Here is a 14,798-nt window from a genome sequence, read left to right as displayed (position 1 = left end):
GTGCCATGAGTCTAATCATCCCAGTGGATTTTCTTTATGAGGTTCAAATCAAATCAAACTTCACATTTTGAATCACTTTTATACAGTGGAGTGTAACATGAAGAGCGAGCAGAAAAAGCAGATACAAATTCATTTAAAATAGCAATGAATTAAAAAAAGATGACATAATGGTACTGAGGGAACTGAGGAAATGCTTTGTTAATAAAGATACACCAAAAGTAAGTATTAATATATGTATATATACTCCTTGCAGGTCAGATACTCAAATACTCTTCTAAACTCAGAGTTACATTCATCTTAGGAGGAACAGAAAGCAGAGCCTCACAGTAATCGATCCTGCAGGTGATAAAGGAATGAACTACAGTCTCTGGACTGGACTGAGAGAGAAATGGTCAAACTCTGTCTTTTGGATGATAAAATGCCTCCAAAGGGACGTTTTTAATTAGCAGTCAGCAGGTTTTGTTTCTGCTTTGTCTGCCACCATAGCCAGGTTTGCATCCAGGTCAGATGTAAAAACAACAAAGTCAGGAAGAGACGGAGCGGGACAGAACTGCCTTGTCTCCTGGAGCTGGTGCTGCTGCAACTCAGTGATGCAAACTTATTTGCATATGAAAATATGAGGGATGTTTTTAGAAGAAGAGAGGCTGAGTGTGACTTAGTTTGATGTACTCTATATTCTTATTAAACACAACCCAATGGATAGAAGTGAATGAGAGAAAGATTGCATTGCCACAGAACACTACCAATGTTGGGAAATTAGTTCAAAAAGACATTTATTGTTTTGTTGACTTCCTGACATGACTCAATATATTCTCCTCAGTTGCAGCCCTGCCTGGCGGACACGTTTCTTTTTCCCCACTCCGGGAGTCTGACTGATTTGCCTCTGATGCAAATATCAACTGAAGTCCTGCAGCGGAGATCAGGCAGTTCAGACAGCCCCAGGAAAAAGCTGCTTCAGGAAAAGGAACATGAGATCGGATGTCTGGTGTCAGATCATCATTTTCTATGAGCGTGGAGATTCAGATGAATTGCCTCCTTATTTTCATCTTCAGTTTTCATACCTTATTAGTTAAAAATATATATAAAAAAACTGGTTTGGTTAGACAAATTCTAACATTTTGTTTTCACAAAATAAAAGGAAACTGATGAGAATTACAACAGTGGAGCAAAAAAAAAAAATCAACTTTGACTTGATCACTGAACACCTTAGTAATGAAATCCAGAAAATATAGAAACATATTAAACGTTGTCATTGCAATAGAACACTAAATTACTGTCTGCGTGTCCAAATGGATGACTAATAAAAATGTTGTTTAGGTGTTTTTGGAGCTTTAACCTGCTTCTCTTTATTCACATTTACATATCTGCAGCTGTAACACTGAAATTCCTGTTGCATGTATTTCCTTGTTTTTTTAATCTCCCACTGCTATGAAAGGCAGACAATGTGTTCATTTGTCCATCTGTTTGTTAGCAAAGCATCTCAACAACCACTGGATGGACTTCATTGAAACAGAAAATGATCATTAAATGTACATCTACCTGCTTCAAGATGGCCGCCTCAGCTGATCAACCTCAGCAAGCAGAAAAATGGCTCTAATTTAGTCAGTTTTACAGAGACTGAGCTAAAGTTTGATGTGTTAGTAGCTGAGAATCATTCCCAACACACACTCTCAGCATTAACAGATCCCAAAACATCTCATGCAAAATTGTGGACAATGTTTTTTTTATGATAGATTTCAAGATGTTTAATTTTCTTTGCTCCTTGGACATGTACCATGTTGTCCAAGTACTCTTTTCTGTTGCATGTACACTAAAAACACAATATATAAATGTAATTTAAAAAGTAAATCTGTTTATTGACACAAAAAGCTGCTCATGAGAAACATCTTGCACCTAAATAATAAAAAGCTTTAGGAAGAAACGTGTTAATCTTGAGCTGAGATTATAAACTAACACACAAAAAATGTTTTCTAACACAGTTTAATAAGTAAAGGTCCTATAGGTTTTATGTGTTAATTTTCCCAGTGTCACGTCATAATAACAGAGACGATGTGCAGCGAGTCATCAGGTGTTCAGGAGGGAAAAGGAGACATTTTGGGTCTCACTTCTAATCACAGGTAACATGAACTACAGATGCACCTGGCCTCTTAACTCACTGATGGAACTGATCATTTAACGTTCCTTCGTCCTGTCTATAAATATGTTCCCTTCCAGCTCCACATATAAATAAATTTGAAAAACGGCCAATTCAGAAACTTAAGTCAAGCATTATGTGAGTTAGATCCACAAATCAGATGTACTATATTTGTAATACTTTTTTATGTTTTAGTCCAACATTTTCATAAATAAACCACAAAGATGAAAGTGATGTTATATGAAGAGTTATCATTTTTAAATCCAGGGCTAAACCAGTTGTTAATACATTAAAAGAAGACGACATCTTTAGTCACAGTAAAATCTAAAAAGCTCTTGTGTGAATCTGAATGAAGCACGGATGACATTAGGATCATAAGAATGGATGTGTAATTATGGCAGCATGAATAAAGTAGAACATAATGATAACAACAATCAGTTGTGAGAAGCACTGACTCAGATGCACACACTCACTTCAAAGGGAGGTGTGTGTGTGTTGGCGTGGTCTCTGTCTGCGGTCCCTCCCACATGAATAGAGCCAGGCCTTGTGCAGTCGACAGCTGTCTCCTTTGAACACTCAAAGACAAAAAGCCTCAAATCCAGCGACCTCCCTCTCTCATGAGAACATCTGATACGGCTCTTCCTCGCCTTGCTGTCCCTCCATTCAGCTCTGCGGCTCGTTGCCACGCTGCAGAGTCAGTGGATTCATTAGCTTTGATTAAGAGTTTCCGCATAGTTGAAAAAAAAAGTTTTATTTTAACTGCTTTGACAGATTTGGGGAAAAAAATTCCCTGAACACACAAAAGTTTCAATGCTTGCATCTGAAGACATATAAACAGAAACACAGTGACTCGATTTCTTTCTTTCTTTGTTCTTTGTTGCCCTGCATTATTAGGTTTTCTGGTAAAAAAAAGTTTTTGTAAATTTATTGATTATAAAATTTATCAAGATTCTGCACAGTTAAAGCAGAGAAACAGCAACTGTTCTTGTTTCACTGCTTTATGGAGTGCTTTGAGCCAAAATGTAGCATTTAACAGGCAATTAATACTTATAATTTTTATTTATTTATCTTATTGTATCCAAATGGTACAGCATGTTGGATAATTATTATCAAAGCTTTGTTATAGTTCAGTCAGGTAATAAATTTAAATCAAATAACCAGACGATTAAAAAAAGGTTCAAATAGATCTGCAGACTAAAGCAATTATCTTAAGCAGTTTAATCAAATAAATAATCTCAATTAACTAACAACAACAAAGAATTTACACAATTTACTATTTAACACAGCTTAAACAGATTTGCAAATTCAAACAACAACCTAAAGAAGTTAAATTATTATCAAATACAAAGAGTTTTTTAAAATCAAGATAATCTTAATGATGTTAGTAGAACAAAGTTTGTTTTTTGCCCCGTTCATGCCAACAGTTTTGCAAAAACACTTTTTTCTGAGTTTTAACCAGTCATCTGAAAACAGTGCTTCCAAAGAGTAAAGCTCAGGTTTTCTTCAACGCTTTTCAAAGTGAATATTTTTAAAACTCTTTCCTTTGTGTGGACTTGACATACAAAAATAAAAAAGATGACGTAGCACCGTTTTTTGCACATGACTCCTGTTGTCTTTTGTGTTAGAAACCACAACGACAATGGAACTATTTTCACCTGGTTTTCCTGTCCTGCTTTGACCTAATTTCAGTTTAACTTCAAACATGCCTTAAATATTTATTTGATATTTATTGGTATTTTTAAATTTGAAACATGTTAGGCTTTGCATCTTATTAGCACTAAATGCTTACAAAAAAGCTTTTATTTTGGCTCAGGCCACAAAGCAGTACATGATCACATCTTCTCCCTTTAATGCCTCTCATACACCTTACACCTTCTGAAGAAAAAGTGCCATAGGTGAAATCTAAAAATAGGACCGTGTATTTGGGAGCAGATTCAGAGGTCTTGGTGGTTTGCGTGATAACCCAAGCAGTCTGCCCTTGAGTGTCTGACTGCCTCCCATTCACTCAGGGTAATTAAAATGTCCACAAGGCTGGAGCTACTTGGCTTTGCCTGTGTGTGTGTGAGTGTGTTGAGGTTGTGCATGAGGAGGCAGAGGCCCAATACTGTACCAGGCAAAGGTTTCCACCAAAACCATTCTTGCATAACTGAGTGAGTGATAACACTGGCGCATTCCTCTCAACACATATCACAGCTGGCAGCATCTTTTCCTGTGGTTTTTTTCTCAGCTCACATGTACATGCAGTGTGTCTCACAGCGCTGGATGAGCTGCAGAGTTTAAGGGTCTTACTGGGGAGCTGTTCCAGAGGAGATAGGATCTAAGGGGACATTTCTGAGGATTCCCTCCTTGCTACTTTGTTTTGAAGAGATGAAGAGATTGGGTGACCTTCCAGGCCAGAGGTTACATTCATCAGGAGGTAGGTCAGCTGGGGTTAAAGCTGCAGGTGTTCCCTCATATACTGAAAGTCTGTACCCTCCAATCTGATATTAAACAGATTGAGAAAGTGGACAGGGGAGGCTTGTCTCCACGTGTTTTTAAAATTTTATTCAGATTTTTTTCCTTAAAGGAATAGTATGGTCATTTTTAAAGCGATGTTCTGTCTAATAGTTATCAAAACTTAGTACCTTATCAGCCATGACATCAGTCACAGAGATCCGAGTATGGAAAAAAAGGGGCATCGATCTTTGTCCAGGCTAGGCTAATGGCTACGAGGGGCCTCTTTTGTATTATTTTTCAGGTTTATAAAAACACTCTTACTCTAAAGCGCAACATGGACCTCTACACTTTTGCATGACACTTTTTGTTAAGTTTTTTTGCTGTTTTCTCAATTGAACAATGTCCGTGTTACTACATAAATGTATGTATGCTGAGCATAGAGCATGTGGTGGTGAGGCATTGACATTAATAAAAAAGGACAAAGTGTCTCCAGTTGTTTAGATTTTAAGCCAAAATGTTCAGGCGCTGCCATGTTGTATTTTTGCACACTAGGAACATGGGCTCTACCATCGATACAAAAGTCAGCCAGCCACTAGGGGAAGCTCGTTCTTTGTGGCTTTAACTTCTGGCTTCCAGTCTCGATGTGCTGTTTCAATCCGCCTAATCAGTACGTCTAGTCAGAGCAAAAGTTTATTCAACTCTTGGTGGACTGATACATTTGCAGCCTCAACACCTTCTGATCTATACCCAGCACACGTACATTTACGCACTAACACAGATGCTGTTTGGTTGAGAAAACAGCAACAAACTAAACAAGCTATGTTGTGGGTTTTATATTAGCTAAATGCACTGTACTTATATAGCACCTTTCTAGCCAACCAGGCCACTCAAAGCGCTTTACAACACAGTCTGTGCCCTCATTTACCCACACACACATTCATACAGCACTCTGCTACATATCTACAAAGTTAACCTGAATAAATCATTCTGTAGAGTCTAATCAGTGCTCTAGATTGCGTTCAGTGTCTTGCTCAGGTACTTACTATTCATAACTAATTCCCTTCAAAAATGAACAGACTATCTCTTTAAAAGGCTGTGATAGGTACAAAAGTAGATCTTATTGCAGGATTTGATCTTTTCAGTCTTCTGCTTGGGTGAACATGGTTAAATATGAGTATCTTCCTGTATGATCAGAGATTAGACTCTAAACACACAGCGCTACGCATGGGCCATAAAGCACCACCATCTTTTCAGTGTATACACTCCAAAACACAACCTTTACCTGCACTCTCAACTCTTCCTCACTCATCACTCAATGAGCAGCTGGTCTCCATGACGCCTCATCTCCCATAGGCTCTCATTGAAGCATATTGCAGCTATTGGCTTGTTTCTGATTGGCTGCAGGAACCATATGAACCTGCCAGCCCAGCGTCTGGTGAATGCAATGTTTACAAAGTGGCGCCCAAAGGTGTGTTTGGAGGGTTGTAAAACTCTGGCTTGAGGAAGCTGGATGTGTTAATGTGTAGCTCTCTTACTGAGGCACGTCGGTGTGGGTGAGAGGCTGGGATAATGTTTAGACCTGTGGACTTTGATACTCATTTCTCTCTGATTCATACAAAAGAGTGAAATGTGCTGATCATTTACTTACATTGTGAGGCTGAATTTATTCTGAGGACAGAGTCTCTCCGGGTCTAAGCAGAGTTTTTTCCAGACTGGAATGTCCGAGGGTTCAGTTTTTAGGCGTTGTCAGCTTCAATCTGACATCCCCATTCATTCAAACACAATATTTTATCAGTAGTTCATGAGTCAAGCTTGCCTTCTTTTAGTGCAATTCAAAAACATTTTTAACACTATGTAATAGATAAAATTACTGTATTTTTTTACTTCTTCTTGCCACCCACTAGACTGCTGGTTTGAAGGTAAGTGGTGACATAGATTCAGTTAGGTCTAATAAGTTCTCATTTTAGCATGAAAATTGAGGAACATAAACAATGTTCTAATGAGGAACAAACACTGTCAAATATAACCGATCAATTCACTTTACTTGCAATGGTGATAAATGCAACATGGTCACTTACAGTAAATAAGGGTGGGACTAAAATATCCAGTCCTTTCAAAAATGAGTCATATATGGATACATATGTTTGTTTTTTTGTTTGTCTGTTAGCAAAATAGCTCATAAAGCACTGGCCAGTTTTAGTGAAAGTAATCATTAGGCTTTCATCTACAATTGATTAACTTTTGGAGTCAAGCCGATTTGAGATACCTATCACAGCTAATCAGCCTTAGCAAACACAAGCACGGCCATAACTCAGAGGGTTTTACAGATATTGATCTAACTTTGTGTGTATTAATAGCTGGGACACCCCCCCACCTTATACTCCAAACACTTACTGATCGCCAAGATCTGTTTTTAAAACTTTGCCATCAACTACTGGAGCAGCTCTGTTGGTATGTTAGAAATATATCTCATAAATAAACTACTGGACAAGTTTTAATGACACTTTCAGAAAGTAATCATGGGGTAAACATCTACAACTGATTAACCTTTGGAGTCAACGCCAATCGAGATGGCTGCCACAGCTAATTGACCTTAGCAAACACCTAAACTACTATAACTATTGTCAACTATAACCTTTACAGATATTATTCTAAAATTTTGTGTGGTAACAGGTGACAGGCGTCCCTTTCAGGAATTATATTAATATTTACATTCATTGCACCCTTTGAATAAACTGAAATATAAAAAGTGCAAACTGAGCAAGATTTACAGAAAACCTGCTCTAAAGACTTGCACCCTTGGCAGGAAATCAGCTGAGGTTGGTTGACCCTGGGAACCATAAAGGAAGAACACAATGAACCTCTTCATTGTTAGCTTTTCATGATTTCCCATCCTCCCTTTTATATTTTGAGTGAGGTGGTTGAACGCCTCTTCTCTCCTTACCTCTCTTACTGCTTAGGTCAGATGTATATTTTGGCTGAGGTCATCAGGATTACAGAGACGTGCACATTTCCCAGAGCTATTAATCTCTCCTAATTGCATCGTTTTTTCCCCCCGTTTACATTTTAGCAGTAATTCACCAGCAACAGAGATAATACGACTCTCTGACGGTTGTATATGTTGAAGTCAGTCATTCATTTAGGAAAATCATAAAGACAGTGCAGATAGTGATAGTCATGGAGATTAATTCACTTTGTATGTTTTTAACATGCTTAAGAAGCTCTGCCTTAAAGTAGCAGTTCAGATATTTTGAAGGGGAGTTCTGTGGATGAGTTATGAATGATTATCATCTTACCTGTTAAAGATAGCAGCCTCAGTTTGGAGAAATAGTTTAATAGAAAATAAATAAATTTGAATTAGTTAATGAGCCTCCACACCACCCGACCATTTCAGATGCAGTCTGAAGCACTTCCAGCAGAAAAAACAATAACATTTCTGCCAGAATAAACCTGTGTTGCAAAACTGAGAGCGATGTAAAGATTGACAAAATAGTGTTTTCATAAATAATTGTAATCCCTTTAAAAGCACTTTGAGTCGCCTTGTGCTGAAAAGTGCTATATAAATAAATGTACCTACCTACCTACCTAAAATGGCAGTAATTCTCTTTTCTCAGAGTTGCAGGACCATCTGGTTTTTAAAAATTTAATTTTATATATGTACGAAAAGTAATTTGAAGTCAGTATATAAATGTAAGGTCTGTTACTTTTCTGTCAGACTTTCTACAGCATTTACTTAAAAAAATTAGTCTCGAAGGGTGCCTTTAAAGTTAAAGAATATTCATGTTGGCACAATTTTACCATCATTAAACCAATTTTTTTTAAACAAGTAAATAGACTTTTAAAGCCATGCTTAAATCACCCAGATTTCGTCAGTATAAATGTCTGCTGTAGCCTGTAATTCTGTTTTTGCCGTAACCCTGACCCACAGAGGAAGTGTGCATGTGAGGATGTTGGGTGGGTGGAGGAGGGGCTGTGTTTCTTGGTAACTGGTACCAGTGGGAAGCTTCCTGAAGGTGTCTTCACCTGAACGATGGCTCCCCAGAGAACCTCCACATCACAAACACGTCTTGCATCATTAACACGACCTGCTGTTACCCTGCAGCCTGACCGCATGACCCTGAGGAGGAGTTCAATCATTACCCACCTCGCTGTGAATGTCGAGGCTCTCAGTAAGTCACACACAAACATTTATATTATAATATGTTTGTTTGAATATTTAGCAGATCTCTTAAAGAAACAAGTGGAAAAATTTAAAAGTAGACGAAGGAAGAATTCAGTTCATATTTCAGGTGTTGGGCTTTTTATATAAATCTCCAAAATTACATTATTTTTGTTTGCAACAACTACACAATTTGTGAGAAGTGTAAGACAATATGTTTAATTTTATACACTCAAAATATGTTTGAATAAAAGTATTTTCTATTCCCATCAAGACATCAATTCGCAAAGTACAAAAAATAAGAATAGTGTCCCAAAATTGTCTTTCATTTCTTATTTTGAACTTTGATAAAAACTAATATAATAAAACCTTGTTTTTCCTCCTTTTGACTCTTTTAGCCTGGTGTCTATAGACTAAAAAAGACCGAAAATGAAATTAGCTTTCCTTGAAGAAATGCATATCTGTTGTCACCGTCCATGCCAAAGTTTTAACAAAGCTCTTGAATAATCTGGAAATTTTCAAAGTATGTGTTGGGGATGATGCTCAGCTACTACCACACCAAATTTTAGCTCAATATTTGTAAAACTGCCTGACTTATAGGTATTTTTGTGTTAGCTAAAGTTAATCACCTGAGGCAGCAATCGTGCATCAATTTGACTCCAAAGGTTCATCGCTTGTAGCCGTACATCCAATAATTAGTTTGAGTTTCATTAAAATTCATTCAGTGCTTTAAGATATATTTTGCTGACAAATGCACACACAATTCCATTATCAACCACCATTATGAAAGGAAGGTGATAAGCAGGGAATTAGTGAAATGTGTGTTGTGGAACACATGCAATGGATTTTATTTATGTCTTTATTAAAGAACAGTATTCTGTAAAAAAAAAAAATATATCATAAAGCCATTTTCTTGTGCTTACAAAAAACTGCTGGTTTAATTCTTTATTTAAAATTAGGCTTGGCAGATGGTGTAATGATTTCAGATCAGTGTTTGTTTTTGAATTTAAATAGTTTTAGGTGGCAAAATGTGAAAAAATGTTACCAAGATGTTCCTACAGATTCAGTTCTGAAGAATTATTATTTACTGACTTCTGGCAGTAAGTCATGTTGTAAAATACACAAACTTTCAATTTAACAGACCTGGGCATATTCCTGAATGTGACAGCCAAGTTAAAGGGATAGTTTGTTGATTTTGAAGTGGCGTTCTGTCACATAGTTCTGAATAAATTTAACTTTAGAGCACAGAGAATGAAGAAAAGGGCCGAAGTCTTCACCCAGGCTCAGCTAATGGCCAGAAAAGTAGCATTCTTTAACACCAGCATGTCCTTTATTGAGAAAGAGTTGTTTTATTAGCCCAGTATTCTCTTAATGTATTAAGTATTGAATACTATTTGACAGAACATCATTTCTTTATCTCACACATGACAACATTTTATGAAAACATGGAAATATAGGTGCCTCTGAGCTTGTTTTTTCTCTCTCTCTTTCTCATGATTATCTCTTTCAGACAGACCTAAAAGGCTTGTATAATGGACGGGCCTTTTGTCTGTTTGTGCCATTTATAATTTCTCCTGACTGGATGAATTAACATGCACATATACAAAAGCATATAGCTCTGAAAATCATTGTTACCGCCATTATTCTAATGCCTCAGTAAACACATTACGGGGACTAATTACACAACATCAAACAGAAGGCCTTTTGGAAGAAACAGACAGGTGTGTTTGGAGATAGTACGCTAACATAGCACCTCATAATGCCCTCAAAACTGAACACACACAAACCCTTTAATGCCTGACAATGCCAAATTTGGCTGTGAAGAAGGTGCGGCCAACACTCTGTTTAAAGACGGGCACAATGAATAACAACCTTCAGGTCAGCATTTACACTCATTTCCTAAACAAACTTTGGCGTCTCGACCGTGAATGACTGAAACTTGACCCAACCGACAAGTCTGCAGGTGTGTTTGACAGACAACAAGGGGTAAACTTTAATGTGTGTGCGTGTGTGTGTGTGTGTTCAGGAAGCAGGAATTCACTCAGTGACATTGAACTTCTTCCTCATATGTGATGTTACAGTGACAATGCATCTTTCTTCCCTGCGTTTTACAACTATGTTCTGAAACCATAAAGTATAGAGTTCACAGTTTTGTGCGGCGTGCTCGGCACAAATAATAAGTTGTTGAGTAAAAAGGTGCCATTTTGAAACAAGTGTTCTGACGTCTGACACAGACGCTAAAAATTATAGCTGAATGCGCATCCTTCCTATATTTAGGTGTGGTAAGGAATAATTACAGAGCAAGTAACCACTTGTACCTCTTTTGAATTTCTAAATGTGTAGGAAAATGTTGCAAAGGCAAAACCAAGAAAACTACATTTAAAAATGTAATTTCTAGTGACACAGAAACATTATCCCCAGTCAGTTTTACAGATATCAACTTAAAAGTTGGTGTAGTCGTGGCTGAGACTAAAATCAAACACATAATCTGGGTGCTAAATTCTCTTTTCTCTGTCTGTTAGCAAAATATCTCATGAACCACTGAATGAATTTTAATGAAACTTTCAGAAAATAATCACTGAATATACATCTGCAACTGATTAACTATTGGAGCCAACCCAATTTAAAATGGCTGCCACAGCTAGCTGACCTTAGGAAAGACAAGGATGACTATAGCTCAACACGGGTGTGATAGTAGCTGAATATCATCTCCAACACATTCTCTGAGAACTTTCTTGCTTAAAACCTGACTGTAAAAATCAACTCCTTCTCTCTGTTAGTAAAATATCTCATTAAACACTAGATACAATTTAGTGAAACTCAGAACGTAATCATTCAGTGTGCATCTGTAACTCATTACCATTAGATATCAATCCAAATTAAGATGGCTGTCACATCTTATCAACCTTAACCAGCAGAAAAAAGATGTCTGTAGTTCAGATTTTACAGATATTGTGCTAACTTTTGTGTTTTAGCAGCTTGACCCTGAGCAGAGTAAAAAAAAAAAAAGGATGGATATTTTTACTATGATTGTCCAAACCTAATAAAATCTTTAGCCATAAACGGATGAAATGGCATTGTGGCTGATTGGGTTACTTTTATGCTTTTATTTTATTGGTTTATTATCAAGACTTCAATCAGTGTCAGGGTCGCAGTTCTACCACTGGGAATTTGTGGGTTGGAAGATGAAACATTTAGACTTATATTGACATCTTAAGAGTAATATATTCAGTTTAGGACTAAAAGAACAACAGGCTGTTTCGTCTTGCAGCAAAGTAATTTTAGTTTTTAAATCTTCCACATAGCTTGATCAAAGTGCATTTTTTTGTGACTGAAAAATACTCTTACCAGAGAGTATTATTGGTATTAAAACATAACCCCAACACTGGACTGTGATTGTGTACAGAATCTGTATGTAACTCTATTTATCTGATCCCAGCAGCAGCAGCTTGGCACTGAAGCCACAGATGAGGCAAACAGGTGTGTTGTGGAATAAGATGTGGTAATAATTGGTGTGCCTCACTCTGCTTCCCTATAGCAACATGCCCCACTGGAGATTATGGGATATGACTGCACCATCCCACCCTAAATCCTTCGGGGCCCAATTACCTGCTGCTGGTGGCAGGCGGCAAGTCGGAGCACGGCTGTGGCTGCTAGACCGCTGCTCTGCACGCTGCTCCCTTGGTGATTCTCTGGCTTGGCGAAAAAAGAAACGAGACTCGCTTCTCCGCACAAACAGGACAAAAACCAACTTGAATTTAAATAAACAAATGTTGTAGTGCAGGAAAAAAAAAAGTTAAGCGCTAACAAACAAACTAAAAAAATTGTTTTCTTTTTGTTCTTTAAAGCGAAGAGGGGAGCCTGCTGCTGTGGTAGACAGGATGCTAATTGGCAAGAGACTTGGAAGAAATCAGTGGTTGAGTGCTGATCAGAGTAATGAGGGGCCTATAAACATCACACCTGGGCTAACTCCTCCAATTTCCTTAAAGACAATGTAAATCTCTGTAATTATCCCTCAGTCACCTGAGCAGAAGGGCAGAACCAGCAGACAGGTGGATAAAACAACATAAAAGAGAGAATGCAGATGCTGCATATTGAACGATAAGGCCTCTAATTTGAGAAAACCTTCGAAAGCACCAGCTTCTGATTGCTTTGCATTGAGTCCGTGACTCTTATGGTGACCACGGAGTGACGGTTTTTCATTATTTATCACTGATGAATATGTTATAAGACACAGCATATTGTATTGTTGAAGATCGGTTTCATGGCCTGCCTGGTTTACAATTCAAGGTGTCTATTTTCTACAAGACAAAACAACGCAAAGTATCAACATATCACCGTATTAATCCGGTGTTAGCTGTGTGTTACCAAGACAGTTTCAGAACAATATAAGTATGCATACAGTATAAACACGCAAACATTTAATTTAGTTTAGAAAAGGTTGATTGCATAAATGAAACTACCCAGTATCACTCTATAGCTTTCAGCTCAGTTTTGATCTTCACACACATCTGTGCAGGGATAGGTGGAAGGATTTCCATGACATTTTAAAGAGGCTCCTTTGGTGATTCTGTGACATTTCCTTATATCATAATCCATGCATCAGCTTTAAAGCACCCTTATTACTATTCTGTTCAACGTTTTTGTTCTGTATCATCAGGAAGCTTTTAAAAAAGACATGTTATGACTTTGAGACATTTTCAAAAACCTGAGAGAAAAAAAAAAGGGATCAGTGGGATTTTGACAAAACACCTGAGAAAACTCAACCCTATCTCAGACATGCTTTCTAGTAGAAATCTGGCTCAAAGTCTAAATAGATCACAGAAAGTTGGACTTTACACGTCTGAGGTGGCACTTTGATATTTTTACAGCTTTTACACAGTCACCGATGAAGTTTTATGATTTATTTTTTACAGATTTCACCACAAAATGTTTAACTGACAGTTGATGAGGTCACATTTGAGCTGTCTGAAAGTTTCATATCTTTTGCAAACAACCTCTTCTTTCTGCTACAAATCTTTTTGGTACTTTTATAAATTATACATCAAACCGCAGACATGTATGTCTTCTTTCACCCAGTGTGTCTCTCAGTTTATACATCAGAATGTAGGCATTACCTGCATCAACATGCTTCAGGTTTTCTTTGGTTTTCTTAGTTTGACCTTTTAGATTCAGATACTGGCCAAACTGGAGACATATCATTGTAAAATGTGTAGACTTATTTTCTTTTCACAACATGAGAAATTTTGAAACGGGCATGTTTGTAGAGTCAGTTCAGCCACCCTCTCAGGAGGGCAGATCTTTTGTTCGAGTGATTCCAGTCAGTTGCTTTTTTTTCTTTACATATTTGAATACATTTACTTTACTTTGCACATTGCACCTGGTCAAAGTTTTTTCAGGACTGTGTGAAAATCAGCTCCCAACAGACTTCATGTTGTTGTGTTTATTGATAAGATCACAGCATCAACAAAACTCAAGGAAAAGAAAAGGTTGGTTTGTTTTACTTTAATTTTGATAAAAGGAAAGATGACGTTGTGTGCTCAGAGATCAAACTTCACCTTCGAGTTAAATTAACAAATCCTAATAGTTTGATGTGTTTTTGGAGCAAATACCATTTCTTTCTGACTCTTTTTTTGGTTTTGAAAAGGCTAAGATTATCATCAGAGGTCACCTCTACAATTTATTGTGGTTTTCAGTTGGCTAAGCATAATAACAGCAGCATCATGGAGGCCCGGGCGGGAGATACGTGTCTAACTTTATGAGTAACCTTGGATACTGGCTGCGGATGGGCTACATGGAAATGTCCTTAAACAGAACAGGGCTAAATATAAAACAAACATGAGTCACTGTTTTTCATTTCACAAGCGGTGGCTTCGCTCCAGACTGCGATTCATTTATCTGCTGAGAGCTTCAACACAAGACAGGTTCATTGGGTACTTTTACACACTTATATACACACAGTTACTTATTTATTCAGATCTTCAAACTATCAGGCGCTGTAGGTACTTAATGTGCGCAAAGCCATTCAGGATCACAGTTTAAAACATCAAACTAACACCTGAAAGAGTT

The sequence above is a fragment of the Kryptolebias marmoratus genome, linkage group LG8 (assembly GCF_001649575.2).
Source record: "Kryptolebias marmoratus isolate JLee-2015 linkage group LG8, ASM164957v2, whole genome shotgun sequence".
In the NCBI taxonomy this organism is placed as follows: domain Eukaryota; kingdom Metazoa; phylum Chordata; class Actinopteri; order Cyprinodontiformes; family Rivulidae; genus Kryptolebias; species Kryptolebias marmoratus.
This window is presented reverse-complemented; position numbering follows the sequence as displayed.